Raw genomic sequence first — 14,390 nt, 5'->3', positions numbered from 1 at the left:
GGTGAACCAAGGTTGTCTGTTGGAGGCATTGGAGTGAGATTTTTTTATAGTTGAGGGGCAGAGCTTGTTAGCTATATTTTCTGTTATGTTGTTCCAGGAACGAATGGCAGTGTTCGGGTCGGTGAGGTCTAATAGAGGGAGCTGTGAAACCAATTGGTTGTTAAGGTCTTCCGGGGGGCATCGCCTCCTGTATTGGAATGAGGGTGAGGGGATGTTAGGAGTGTTGGATTCTTTCAGTGCGAAAGAGGTAGAGATGAGAGTGTGGTCTGACCATGGAACCTTTTTGTTCTTCAAATTGGATGTAGTCGTAATACCTTTGTTGATGAAAGTCAAGTCCAGAGTGTGACCCGCTTTGTGTGTGGGTTCGTTGACTAGTTGTTGGAATCCCATTGCTGACAGGGCTGTAAGGAGGGTTTCGCAGCTGTTAGATGGTGAAGGATTGTCTATGTGCAGATTGAAATCTCCTAAGATGATTGCTGGAGAGTCCATGTTGATGAGCAAAGTGGTGATTTCAAGGATGGGGGAAATGTCGGATTCTAGGAGCCCCGGGGGGGGGGGGGGGCGTAGACAAGAAGGATTTGAAGCTGTGGTGAAGTAAAGAAGCCGACTTCCAGTTTTGAGTTAGAGCTGAATGGGTATTGGGTGAAGTTGAGGCTTTTTTTGGTAGCCAAGAGGATTCCACCTCCTCTTTTTTTCAGTCTCGGGAGTGAGAAGAAATCATAGATCTGCGTAGGTAGTTGGTTTATTAAAGCTGTATCTGAGGGCTTAAGCCATGTTTCGGTTACTGCACAAATATCTGGCTTGGCGTCGGTGAGATAATCATTAAAAATTAGGGATTTTTTTGTTAGGGATTGTGCATTGAATAGTAATAGTGAGAGTGAGAAGAGGGTGAGGCCTAAAAGCTGGGTGATTGGTGCAATCAAAATAGGGGTGAGGGTTTTTAAGTTGTTGTGAAGGGCTTGTCTGGAAGATGTTCTTTTAGGTAGGAGGCGGTGTTGCAAAGTTGGTATTGGAAGAGCTGGAGACATTGTGGATGGTTAACTGGCTGGCGTAGTGGGGTAGGCAGAGGGCAGATGGGAGGTAGTCTGGGGTAAGGAGATAATTAATTGGTCGGTTAGGGTTCTGGATGAGCGCTGGATGGTTGCTTGCTGAGTGAACGCTGGGTGGTTGCTTGCTGAGTGAACGCTGGGTGGTTGCTTGCTGAATGAGCGCTGGATGGTAGAGTGCAGGATGGGCGCTGAATGAGCTCTGGATGGTTGCTTGCTGAATGAGCGCTGCCAGGGGTTCATCAGAATGGGTCGGAGTAAGAAAGAGTTACTGGAATTCTGTGGATAAATTCGGTTTAGGGGCCGCACAGGCGCTGCTGCACTAAGGAGTGCATAGAGATAGTAGCCTTTTACCTGTGGCGAAATAGTGGTTGACTGCGATAGGGATAGGTCCTGGACCTGGGGCACTCCAAGGGGCGCGCTTAGGTGCAGGCCCCTTAGTCGCGCTCCTTAGGATGCGCGACGCCCGGTGTGAGGCGCGGCAATTTAAAAGGTCTTAGAAGGCCCTGTGAAAGGCTCGGAGCCTCTCGGTGGGCGTGGTAAACTCACCCCGCTGGGTTGGAGGCTTCCTCTGTAGTTTTCCGCTTTCTTTCTTGTTTTTAATATTCTTTTTTTTTTCCCTTTTTCTTCTCTCTTTTCCTTCTCTATTGTACTGCGCTGCGGTATGCCTCCCCTGCACGGCTCGCAGGCTCGAGTCCCGAAAGGGCACGTGAGCCCCGGCAGAGGGAGGTAGGGAAAGGCTGTTGCTGTCGGGATCCGGCGGCGCGAAGAGGGATTTAAGCTTTAGTTTCATCCGCGGGTATGGCTCGTGGCGGCCTCGGGGCTGTACGAAGGGGCGAAACAAAGGGGCCTGCCCCTTTGTTGTGCTCCTTCGGCGCGCGGCGCCAGGCTGGCTACTGATTTAAAGCCCCTCCAGGGCTGGCTCCTATTGGAGGAGCTGGATCGGTGGGCGGGGCTCCCGTTTTCGGCGCGGCACGGCTTTTTTGTTTTCTTTTCTTAAGGTAAGAATAGAAGCTGTTCTTACTGGTTTTTGCTGCGTTTGTCGTCACCGAGGTCTCCCGGGTGGGGAGAGAGAAGCCCTGGCCTTCCCCCGGCGGAGCTCGGCGCCGACAGTGCAGGCCTTCCCCGATCAAGCTGAGAAGAAGAGATGGCGCCGGGCTGGCTACTGATTTAAAGCCCCTCCAGGGCTGGCTCCTATTGGAGGAGCTGGATCGGTGGTCTTCTATCTGTCAACCAGTTTGTAATCCACGCCACCACCTTGGCACTCATTCCCAAGTTTCTCATTTTATTCATGAGTCTTCTATGTGGGACCATATCAAAAGCTTTACTCAAATCCAAGTAAATCACATCAAGCGATTTACTTGGATTTTAGGTTACTGAGATGTTTATCAGTGTCCCAGACTAAACGTCAGGGCTCTTGTTGGTTACTGTTTGAATCCAATTACCTGTTTCCCCTCACCGTTGAAGCAGAGAGCAGAGATATAGTTGCGATGGAGAAGGTACAGAGAAGGGCAACCAAAATGATAAGGGGAATGGAACAACTCCCCTATGAGGAAAGACTAAAGAGGTTAGGACTTTTCAGCTTGGAGAAGAGACGACTGAGGGGGGATATGATAGAGGTGTTTAAAATCATGAGAGGTCTAGAACGGGTAGATGTGAATCGGTTATTTACTCTTTCGGATAGTAGAAAGACTAGGGGGCACTCTATGAAGTTAGCATGGGGCACATTTAAAACTAATCGGAGAAAGTTCTTTTTTACTCAACGCACAATTAAACTCTGGAATTTGTTGCCAGAGGATGTGGTTAGTGCAGTTAGTGTAGCTGTGTTTAAAAAAGGATTGGATAAGTTCTTGGAGGAGAAGTCCATTACCTGCTATTAAGTTCACTTAGAGAATAGCCACTGCCATTAGCAATGGTTACATGGAATAGACTTAGTTTTTGGGTACTTGCCAGGTTCTTATGGCCTGGATTGGCCTCTGTTGGAAACAGGATGCTGGGCTTGATGGACCCTTGGTCTGACCCAGCATGGCATGTTCTTATGTTCTTACTATTGTAAGAGAACTAAGACTCTTACCCACACAGCTTTTGGTCTCCTATGATCCTAACCTTCTAGGAATAGCTGAGCACTACTGATGAATCTATGTTTGTATTTATTTACACGTACTTATAGTCTGCACAAATAACATTCATAATAATAAACAAGACATAAAACAATCACAAAGGTATGCATTTATAAAACATACAAAACAAGGCAAAAACAATTCTCATGTAAGTAAATTCCTATTAAAATGGATTGCTCTTCAGCCTTTGGAACTGCACCTCTCAGATACTGCGGGAAGCTTAGCTTGGGAGCCGCCAACTTGTGCTGCTGATTGTATCTTGCCTGTTGGCTTAATGCATTATTACGGATTTATAAACCTGTAAGATGTTTGAGATCTTCTCAGTTGAATCTTTTAGCGATCCCTTCAGTTCGACATGCTCAGTTGTTTAGTACGAGGGAGACCTCTTTTTCCATAGCAGCTCCTACTCGGTGGAATCGAGGTCTTTGGATGATGTTAAAAGATTTAAATTAGAATTTAAAGAGTTTTTACTCCGCCGTGCTTATAATATGTAACAGGCTGAAGTATGTGTAATTCAGTTTTCAGTGAAAAGAATGTGAGAACATGGTTATTAGAAAAATGAAAATAATGTGAGTAGAATAATGGCTATGAGCTTTCGTTAATGTCAACTGACGAATAATAAATAACTTGATCTAGGGACATAGATACCAGTATTTGGTAGTACCTTTCTCCAATTTCTATGAAACTAAAAATGTTTTGTCTGAAGTGTGTGTTTATTATTGTTTTTATTATGTATGTATTTTTGTTCATCGCCTAGGCCTATTCTGTGTTAGGCGATCAATAAATTTTAATAAATGAAATGAAATGAAAAGCAAAGTTGCTTACCTGTAGTGGGGACTCTCCATAAACATCAGGCTTCCACCCATCTCCTCGACAGCTGGACTTAGTCAAGTTAATGTTTGAGGGAACTGTTATGGATCGGAGAAGCCGCACGTGCTTAGAACGTTCTACTCATTCTAAGGCCTGGGTGATCTTTCCTGTTGCCGTAAGATGACTCCACCCACTTGTGTGTCTGATTGATCCTGATCTCTGCGGAGAACATCTGATACAGGTAAGCAAATTTGCTTTTTGGAATTTTGTGCAATTGTTTTTCCGATATAACTCTAATGACAGGACACGCTAAAGGCCAAACGACCAGTTGAAGGCTTACGCTAGTTGACAGCAGGACTCTCAGTAAATCCAGTTGGGATGAGTGCAATGCCCACCATGGTTTACATGAGAATAGGAGATCTGCAAGGTAATGTGGCCTGCCCCGATAAAGACATTTAAAAATAATAACATTTTAAACGTCTTCCTAAAAGCAACAGGAAGCCGATAAAGATGCTTCGCTGCTGTACTCTGACATCTGAATCCACTTCATAGTCGCCATCCTAAAGAGAGCTGCGATAATAAAGATGATTAATAATGAAAGCATGTTGAACATTTTAATTTCTTTCCTGTCTTATGCAGATCATAGCTGGAGTGCAGCCAAGCATGGAAAAAGGCACTGGGAGAAAGTGCAGACACCTGCTTACTCCTAGATAGTGTGGAGTCCAGTTTAACACCTAAGATCCTCACTGGGGCAATATTGGTGCCAGAAACGACTGGCAACGTTATTAGTGGACAATTAAGCCTGCTGGCCTTATATTGTAGATGGGTTTAGCTTTAATTTGTGTACTGAAAGCTAATTACACGCAGCACTGGTCTGCTTGTATCTGAAGAGTAAGGAGAGTGCATTTATGGACTGAGCAGGAGGTGCCGGGTGCCTCATGGACTCTCTGCAGGCTCCAGTCCCCTTGTACGAGGGCCACAGAGTCCCCCGGGCAAGAGCCTGCTTTACGAGGGCGCCAAATTGTGGAATACTCTGCCAATAGAAGCGAGAAGGTGGTCAAGGCCCGAGCTCCTGGGACTGGAAGTGTCCTTTCATGTCTCTCTGTCTAATTCTTCTTTCTTGGACGTAGGAGACGGAAGCCGAGGAACACGGGAATGTGTAATGCAAGGAAGAGGCCGGAGCGGACGGAGCAGGCAAGGTTTTAGGAGGCCTGGGAAGTAGCAGTTTCATGTGCCCCCCCCCCCTTCCTGGCATGTGCCTCTGCTGGGCCCCTCCCCCACTGCTCATACTCTTATTCCCCTCACCCTGGGGGATTCTCCTTCCTCCTCTTTTTCCTGGACAGCGTTCAATTAATTATCTCTTTCCTTGTCTCCACTCGGCCCCCCCTTTTTTCTTAAAGCCTTCCAAACTCCTGCAACTTGAAGACATAAAACTGACAATTCTGCAAATTGCATTATCTTGGGTTTTGGGTTTTTTCCATCCTCCGTCCCGGGCTGGAAGCTCCTGGTGGTGGACGTAATGGGCTTCCTGCTCATCACACGGCGCTGGCAGGAGGGCCTGGCCCCCGCCTCTCAGGGTCACAGCCCCCAGGCTCACATCGGGCACTCGCTAAGCTTTCCAGTGCTTCCAGGGAGCAGGAGAAACTTTGAAGAGAGTCAGAGTCATTTTAATGGAGCACAAATAATGAAACCAGTAGCAGTGGATCTGATTCCTCGTCTTGGCCGCTCAAGCAAGGTAACATTCAGTGCATCCTTGCCTGAGGTAGAAAGGTAATGGAGGAAAGAGCCCGCCGAGACCCCCCCCTGGGCTCGGCCCCTGCCTTCTTCCTGGATTCAGATCCTGGTTTTGCCTCCACCACCCTCTCTGTGAAGAAATATTTCCTGAGCAGGATCTCACCGCCGGCTTCCTCGGTGCGTGGGCTGCCACTCTCAGCACGGGGGCCACTCGCGCCACTCTCACCTCACCTTCCCTCCCCCTAACAAAATCCACTTCTCCTCCCCCACCCCTCAGCTGGCAGCCCCCTTCCCTGCCGTGTGGCCACCCCCTTCAGGTCTCACCCCATTCTCCTCCCTTCCTCCCATCCTGGCAGGATAATCTCGTCTTCCCTCTCTCCCTAACTCCAGCCTCCTGGTGCAATCATTTTACCCCCCTCCCAGGACAATCCTCTGTCCTTCCAGCAGGGAGTGGGGGGTGCTGGGGTGCGCTCTGCTTCTCTGCTGCTGCTGTGGCTTGGTCCTCCTGCGAAGCAGATCCCGGCAGCACCGAGCATCAACATTTGGGCAAACGAAGCTACAATGATTTTTTGTTGTTGATGTCAATAACTTCATTTCATACTTGCACTCACATTTTCCAGCATGTACCTGTAAATAAATAAATAAATACCCTGTGATTTTAGTACAATTTGCTGCCCCACAGGCTCACGTTTTCCCTCATTCTGCTCCTGCACAGGGCTCTGCCCCAGGGTGGGGGCTTTCCTTCAGGTCCTCTCCAGCTGCTGATTGCAGGCACTGGAACAAGGCAGAGCAGGAGCCTGGTGATCAGAGCAGCAGAGAAACCAGGGGTTCAAACCCCACTGCCGCTCCTTGGGATCTTGGACAGCTCACTTCCCCCTCCACTGCCTCGGCTGCAAACTTAGACTGGGAGCCATGTAATCTGCTTTGAAGTGCATGAAAGACAAAATATAAAGTGAAATAAATCAGCGGGCAGGCAGAGAATGGGAGGACCACGGTGCTGGCCACACGAGTAAGAGTCCCAGAGCCCTGGGAAGCTTTCATCCCTTAGGTGCTTCACACCACTTACCTCATTTCACTCTGGGGTTTGAATTCCCAGGATTGCTGAGGCTTTAATCATTGATATGAGAAGGAGTGAGGGGCAGAGGGAAGAGGGTGCGAATGTAAGCACTGGCCCCCTCGCATGGAGACCCAGAGTCTGCCTCTGCCTAGATAGAAACAAATGCTGCTTCTATTTGTTAAATTTCTAACTCGCTTAAGTTATATCACAATAAGCTAAGTGGGGGCCGATTTTAAATTTTCTCATGCAGGGGACATTTCTGCGCACAAATCTACACCCGATTTTATTACACGCTGCTCCGCGAATGTTATAAAATCTGGGGTCGGCGCGCACCGAGCCCTAGGGGAGCCCCGATGGCTTTCTCCATTCCCTCCAAGGCCGCTCCGAAATCGGAGCGGCCTTGGAGGGAACTTTTTTTGGTCTCCCCCCCTATCTAACCCACCCCCCAGCCCTTCCTAAATCTCCCCCCAGGTTGTTTCGTAGTTACACCTAACCTCTGGCGGGCATAACTTGCGCACGCCGACTCGCTGCGGGCGCACCAGGCCCAGACACAGGCCTCTATGTCAGGGCACTCAACCATGCCCACTTTTCAAAGCCCCAGGACATACGCGTGCGGCCGAGCCTAGGCACAATAGGCTCGGCGCGCGCAGGGGTAGCTTTTTCGGGGGTTACACGTGTAACCCTTTGAAAATCCACCCCTAAGTAAGGTACAAGAATATCCCCAATAAAATTGAGCACTGAGATTGTATCCAACATACCCTGGTTCTTTTTTGTTATGATCTCTGCATTTGGAGTCAGTGCCCATCAGAGCTCCCTGTGCCAGCGTGATCAGTGGTGACAGTAAGCTGTGTGCATTTGGAGTCAGTGCCCATCAGAGCTCCCCGTGCCAGCATGATCAGTGGTGACAGTAAGCTGTGTGCATTTGGAGTCAGTGCCCATCAGAGCTCCCTGTGCCTGCATGATCAGAGGTGACAGTAAGCTGTGTGCATTTGGAGTCAGTGCCCATCAGAGCTCCCTGTGCCCGCATGATCAGAGGTGACAGTAAGCTGTGTGCATTTGGAGTCAGTGCCCATCAGAGCTCCCTGTGCCAGCGTGATCAGTGGTGACAGTAAGCTGTGTGCATTTGGAGACAGTGCCCCATCAGAGCTCCCTGTGCCTGCATGATCAGTGGTGACAGTAAGCTGTGTGCATTTGGAGACAGTGCCCCATCAGAGCTCCCTGTGCCTGCATGATCAGAGGTGACAGTAAGCTGTGTGCATTTGGAGACAGTGCCCCATCAGAGCTCCCTGTGCCTGCATGATCAGTGGTGACAGTAAGCTGTGTGCATTTGGAGACAGTGCCCATCAGAGCTCCCTGTGCCTGCATGGTCAGAGGTGACAGTAAGCTGTGTGCATTTGGAGACAGTGCCCATCAGAGCTCCCTGTGCCAGCGTGATCAGAGGTGACAGTAAGCTGTGTGCATTTGGAGTCAGTGCCCATCAGAGCTCCCTGTGCCAGCGTGATCAGTGGTGACAGTAAGCTGTGTGCATTTGGAGTCAGTGCCCATCAGAGCTCCCTGTGCCAGCGTGATCAGAGGTGACAGTAAGCTGTGTGCATTTGGAGTCAGTGCCCATCAGAGCTCCCTGTGCCAGCGTGATCAGTGGTGACAGCTGTGTGCATTTGGAGTCAGTGCCCATCAGAGCTCCCTGTGCCAGCGTGATCAGTGGTGACAGTAAGCTGTGTGCATTTGGAGTCAGTGCCCATCAGAGCTCCCTGTGCCAGCGTGATCAGAGGTGACAGTAAGCTGTGTGCATTTGGAGTCAGTGCCCATCAGAGCTCCCTGTGCCAGCGTGATCAGAGGTGACAGTAAGCTGTGTACATTTGGAGTCAGTGCCCATCAGAGCTCCCTGTGCCAGCGTGATCAGTGGTGACAGTAAGCTGTGTGCATTTGGAGTCAGTGCCCATCAGAGCTCCCTGTGCCAGCGTGATCAGAGGTGGCAGTAAGATGTGTGCATTTGGAGTCAGTGCCCATCAGAGTTCCCTGTGCCAGCGTGATCAGTGGTGACAGTAAGCTGTGTGCATTTGGAGTCAGTGCCCATCAGCGCTCCCTGTGCCTGCATGATCAGTGGTGACAGTAAGCTGTGTGCATTTGGAGACAGTGCCCATCAGCGCTCACTGTGCCAGCATGATCAGAGGTGACAGTAAGCTGTGTGCATTTGGAGACAGTGCCCATCAGCGCTCCCCGTGCCTGCATGATCAGTGGTGACAGTAAGCTGTGTGCATTTGGAGACAGTGCCCATCAGAGCTCCCCGTGCCTGCATGATCAGTGGTGACAGTAAGCTGTGTGCATTTGGAGACAGTGCCCATCAGAGCTCCCCGTGCCAGCATGATCAGAGGTGACAGTAAGCTGTGTGCATTTGGAGACAGTGCCCATCAGAGCTCCCCGTGCCAGCATGATCAGTGGTGACAGTAAGCTGTGTGCATTTGGAGACAGTGCCCATCAGAGCTCCCCGTGCCTGCATGATCAGTGGTGACAGTAAGCTGTGTGCATTTGGAGACAGTGCCCATCAGAGCTGCCCGTGCCAGCATGATCAGTGGTGACAGTAAGCTGTGTGCATTTGGAGACAGTGCCCATCAGAGCTCCCCGTGCCAGCGTGATCAGTGGTGACAGTAAGCTGTGTGCATTTGGAGACAGTGCCCATCAGAGCTCCCCGTGCCAGCGTGATCAGTGGTGACAGTAAGCTGTGTGCATTGGAGACAGTGCCCATCAGAGCTCCCCGTGCCAGCGTGATCAGTGGTGACAGTAAGCTGTGTGCATTTGGAGACAGTGCCCATCAGAGCTCCCCGTGCCAGCGTGATCAGTGGTGACAGTAAGCTGTGTGCATTTGGAGACAGTGCCCATCAGAGCTCCCCGTGCCAGCATGATCAGAGGTGACAGTAAGCTGTGTGCATTTGGAGACAGTGCCCATCAGAGCTCCCCGTGCCTGCATGATCAGAGGTGACAGTAAGCTGTGTGCATTGGGAGACAGTGCCCATCAGAGCTCCCCGTGCCTGCATGATCAGATGTGACAGTAAGCTGTGTGCATTGGGAGACAGTGCCCATCAGAGCTCCCTGTGCCTGCATGATCAGATGTGACAGTAAGCTGTGTGCATTGGGAGACAGTGCCCATCAGAGCTCCCTGTGCCAGCATGATCAGAGGTGACAGTAAGCTGTGTGCATTGGGAGACAGTGCCCATCAGAGCTCCCTGTGCCAGCATGATCAGAGGTGACAGTAAGCTGTGTGCATTTGGAGTCAGTGCCCATCAGAGCTCCCTGTGCCTGCATGATCAGTGGTGACAGTAAGCTGTGTGCATTTGGAGTCAGTGCCCATCAGCGCTCCCTGTGCCAGCATGATCAGTGGTGACAGTAAGATGTGTGCATTTGGAGTCAGTACCCATCAGAGCTCCCTGTGCCAGCATGATCAGAGGTGACAGTAAGCTGTGTGCATTTGGAGACAGTGCCCATCAGCGCTCACTGTGCCAGCATGATCAGAGGTGACAGTAAGCTGTGTGCATTTGGAGACAGTGCCCATCAGAGCTCCCTGTGCCAGCATGATCAGAGGTGACAGTAAGCTGTGTGCATTTGGAGACAGTGCCCATCAGAGCTCCCTGTGCCAGCATGATCAGAGGTGACAGTAAGCTGTGTGCATTTGGAGTCAGTGCCCATCAGAGCTCCCTGTGCCAGCGTGATCAGAGGTGACAGTAAGCTGTGTGCATTTGGAGTCAGTGCCCATCAGAGCTCCCTGTGCCAGCGTGATCAGAGGTGACAGTAAGCTGTGTGCATTTGGCGTCAGTGCCCATCAGAGCTCCCTGTGCCTGCATGATCAGTGGTGACAGTAAGCTGTGTGCATTTGGAGACAGTGCCCATCAGAGCTCCCTGTGCCTGCATGATCAGAGGTGACAGTAAGCTGTGTGCATTTGGAGACAGTGCCCATCAGAGCTCCCTGTGCCAGCGTGATCAGAGGTGACAGTAAGCTGTGTGCATTTGGAGTCAGTGCCCATCAGAGCTCCCTGTGCCAGCGTGATCAGTGGTGACAGTAAGCTGTGTGCATTTGGAGTCAGTGCCCATCAGAGCTCCCTGTGCCAGCGTGATCAGAGGTGACAGTAAGCTGTGTGCATTTGGAGTCAGTGCCCATCAGAGCTCCCTGTGCCAGCGTGATCAGTGGTGACAGTAAGCTGTGTGCATTTGGAGTCAGTGCCCATCAGAGCTCCCTGTGCCAGCGTGATCAGTGGTGACAGTAAGCTGTGTGCATTTGGAGTCAGTGCCCATCAGAGCTCCCTGTGCCAGCGTGATCAGAGGTGACAGTAAGCTGTGTGCATTTGGAGTCAGTGCCCATCAGAGCTCCCTGTGCCAGCGTGATCAGAGGTGACAGTAAGCTGTGTACATTTGGAGTCAGTGCCCATCAGAGCTCCCTGTGCCAGCGTGATCAGTGGTGACAGTAAGCTGTGTGCATTTGGAGTCAGTGCCCATCAGAGCTCCCTGTGCCAGCATGATCAGAGGTGGCAGTAAGATGTGTGCATTTGGAGTCAGTGCCCATCAGAGTTCCCTGTGCCAGCGTGATCAGTGGTGACAGTAAGCTGTGTGCATTTGGAGTCAGTGCCCATCAGCGCTCCCTGTGCCTGCATGATCAGTGGTGACAGTAAGCTGTGTGCATTTGGAGACAGTGCCCATCAGCGCTCACTGTGCCAGCATGATCAGAGGTGACAGTAAGCTGTGTGCATTTGGAGACAGTGCCCATCAGCGCTCCCTGTGCCTGCATGATCAGTGGTGACAGTAAGCTGTGTGCATTTGGAGACAGTGCCCATCAGCGCTCACCGTGCCAGCATGATCAGAGGTGACAGTAAGCTGTGTGCATTTGGAGACAGTGCCCATCAGCGCTCCCCGTGCCTGCATGATCAGTGGTGACAGTAAGCTGTGTGCATTTGGAGACAGTGCCCATCAGAGCTCCCCGTGCCTGCATGATCAGAGGTGACAGTAAGCTGTGTGCATTTGGAGACAGTGCCCATCAGCGCTCCCCGTGCCTGCATGATCAGTGGTGACAGTAAGCTGTGTGCATTTGGAGACAGTGCCCATCAGAGCTCCCCGTGCCAGCGTGATCAGAGGTGACAGTAAGCTGTGTGCATTTGGAGACAGTGCCCATCAGAGCTCCCTGTGTCAGCGTGATCAGAGGTGACAGTAAGCTGTGTGCATTTGGAGACAGTGCCCATCAGAGCTCCCTGTGTCAGCATGATCAGTGGTGACAGTAAGCTGTGTGCATTTGGAGACAGTGCCCATCAGAGCTCCCCGTGCCTGCATGATCAGTGGTGACAGTAAGCTGTGTGCATTTGGAGACAGTGCCCATCAGAGCTCCCTGTGTCAGCATGATCAGAGGTGACAGTAAGCTGTGTGCATTTGGAGACAGTGCCCATCAGAGCTCCCCGTGCCAGCATGATCAGTGGTGACAGTAAGCTGTGTGCATTTGGAGTCAGTGCCCATCAGAGCTCCCTGTGCCTGCATGATCAGTGGTGACAGTAAGCTGTGTGCATTTGGAGACAGTGCCCATCAGAGCTCCCTGTGCCAGCATGATCAGTGGTGACAGTAAGCTGTGTGCATTTGGAGACAGTGCCCATCAGAGCTCCCTGTGCCTGCATGATCAGAGGTGACAGTAAGCTGTGTGCATTTGGAGACAGTGCCCATCAGAGCTCCCTGTGCCAGCATGATCAGAGGTGACAGTAAGCTGTGTGCATTTGGAGACAGTGCCCATCAGAGCTCCCTGTGCCAGCATGATCAGAGGTGACAGTAAGCTGCGTGCATTTGGAGACAGTGCCCATCAGAGCTCCCTGTGCCTGCATGATCAGAGGTGACAGTAAGCTGCGTGCATTTGGAGTCAGTGCCCATCAGAGCTCCCTGTGCCTGCATGATCAGAGGTGACAGTAAGCTGCGTGCATTTGGAGTCAGTGCCCATCAGAGCTCCCTGTGCCTGCATGATCAGTGGTGACAGTAAGCTGCGTGCATTTGGAGTCAGTGCCCCATTCACATCAATGTGTACTTTATTATAGTTTATTCGATATGTTCCATGTTCCATGTATGTTCCATGTAAACCGCCTTCCCGGCGATAGTTTTCTCTGTTAATTGTGAACCGGAGTGATATGTATTGTATACAGGAACTTCCGGTATATAAAAACCTAAAAATAAAATAAATAAATGTGCATGACAGACCCCCGGATAAATATCTAATCAGTGACACCCGAGAGGATGCAACAGAGGGCAGTGTTGCTGGAGGGAGGTTTTAATCTGGCAGATGTGGACTGGAGCATCCTATTTGAGGAATCATCTCATTCATTAAGATTTTGTATTCCACACCTTACTTCCATAGTTCATGGTGGATTACATCAGTGCACATCCAGAATAAGAACAAGCATAAGTACAATTAAAAAAAAAAACCCCAGTGTGAAAACCCAACTTACAGTAAAAAGACAAGGTGATCTGCTCTGACGTGCCAGGAAGCAGAATACAAAAATCTAAAATAAAAATATAAGAAAATGTTTTCATCTGCGGTCAAGGCTCAGTGCAGTAGGCCCGTGAAAGTAACTGTCCTCAGATCTTTCTTTAAAGATGTTAGGGTGGGCCTTAGACGTCGGAGCTCTGGGAGCGAGTTCCATAGCTGAGGGCCTGCCCCTGATAGAGTCCGGCCAGCTTGATGCGCTAGAAATAGCAAAACCCTGGATTCCCCTCCGGGAGAACCTATGAGCAGAGCTGACCCTCGCGGGGAACTGGGCCAGAGGCAAATCAACCTGTGCAGTGAACCCCCAGACACAGGCACCGATGCATTTCCCTCCACTCGCCCCTGCCTTCTCCTGGTAAGAAACAAGCAGCACATCTGCCTCCACCTCTGCTCACTTCAACCCCCAATCAGAATTGCAGGACTGCTTCTTAATGAGCTGTGGGCCTGCTCTGACGTCTTGCTTTCTTTAATCGTTGATGAGCTTTGGGTGGCAGTCAGTGGGAGGTTTGGTTGGGGAAGAAAATGTGGATTGGTGGATATAAAAAGGGAAGGAGAATATGGGAAGAACAGGATGCAGGGACTAGGGGCAGGAGAACAGGGCAAGAGTAGGGAAAGAAGAGGTGGGGGCCTGGGGGAGATCATGGAAAGAATGAGGCTTGGGGAGAGCAAATACTGAGATCAAGAGCAAGGGAAGAACAGGAACTTGTGGATGGGGGGAGAGCTTGGGGTAGGAGGAGAGCTGGAATTTCGACATAGAGCTGGAGGGCAGAGCAGGGACTTGGGGATGGGGGGGAGGGGAGAGCTTGGGGTAGGAGGAGAGCTGGAATTTCGACATAGAGCTGGAGGGCAGAGCAGGGACTTGGGGATGGGGGGGAGAGCTTGGGGTAGGAGGAGAGCTGGGATTTTGACATAGAGCTGGAGGGCAGAGCAGGGACTTGGGGAGGGGGGGGGGGGGGGGGAGGAGAGCTTGGGGTAGGAGGAGAGCTGGAATTTTGACATAGAGCTGGAGGGCAGAGCAGGGACTTGGGGATGGGGGGGAGAGCTTGGGGTAGGAGGAGAGCTGGGATTTTGACATAGAGCTGGAGGGCAGAGCAGGGACTTGGGGATAGGGGGGGAGAGCT

Source organism: Rhinatrema bivittatum, chromosome 2 (genome assembly GCF_901001135.1).
Source record: "Rhinatrema bivittatum chromosome 2, aRhiBiv1.1, whole genome shotgun sequence".
Taxonomy (NCBI): Eukaryota; Metazoa; Chordata; class Amphibia; order Gymnophiona; family Rhinatrematidae; genus Rhinatrema; species Rhinatrema bivittatum.
This window is presented reverse-complemented; position numbering follows the sequence as displayed.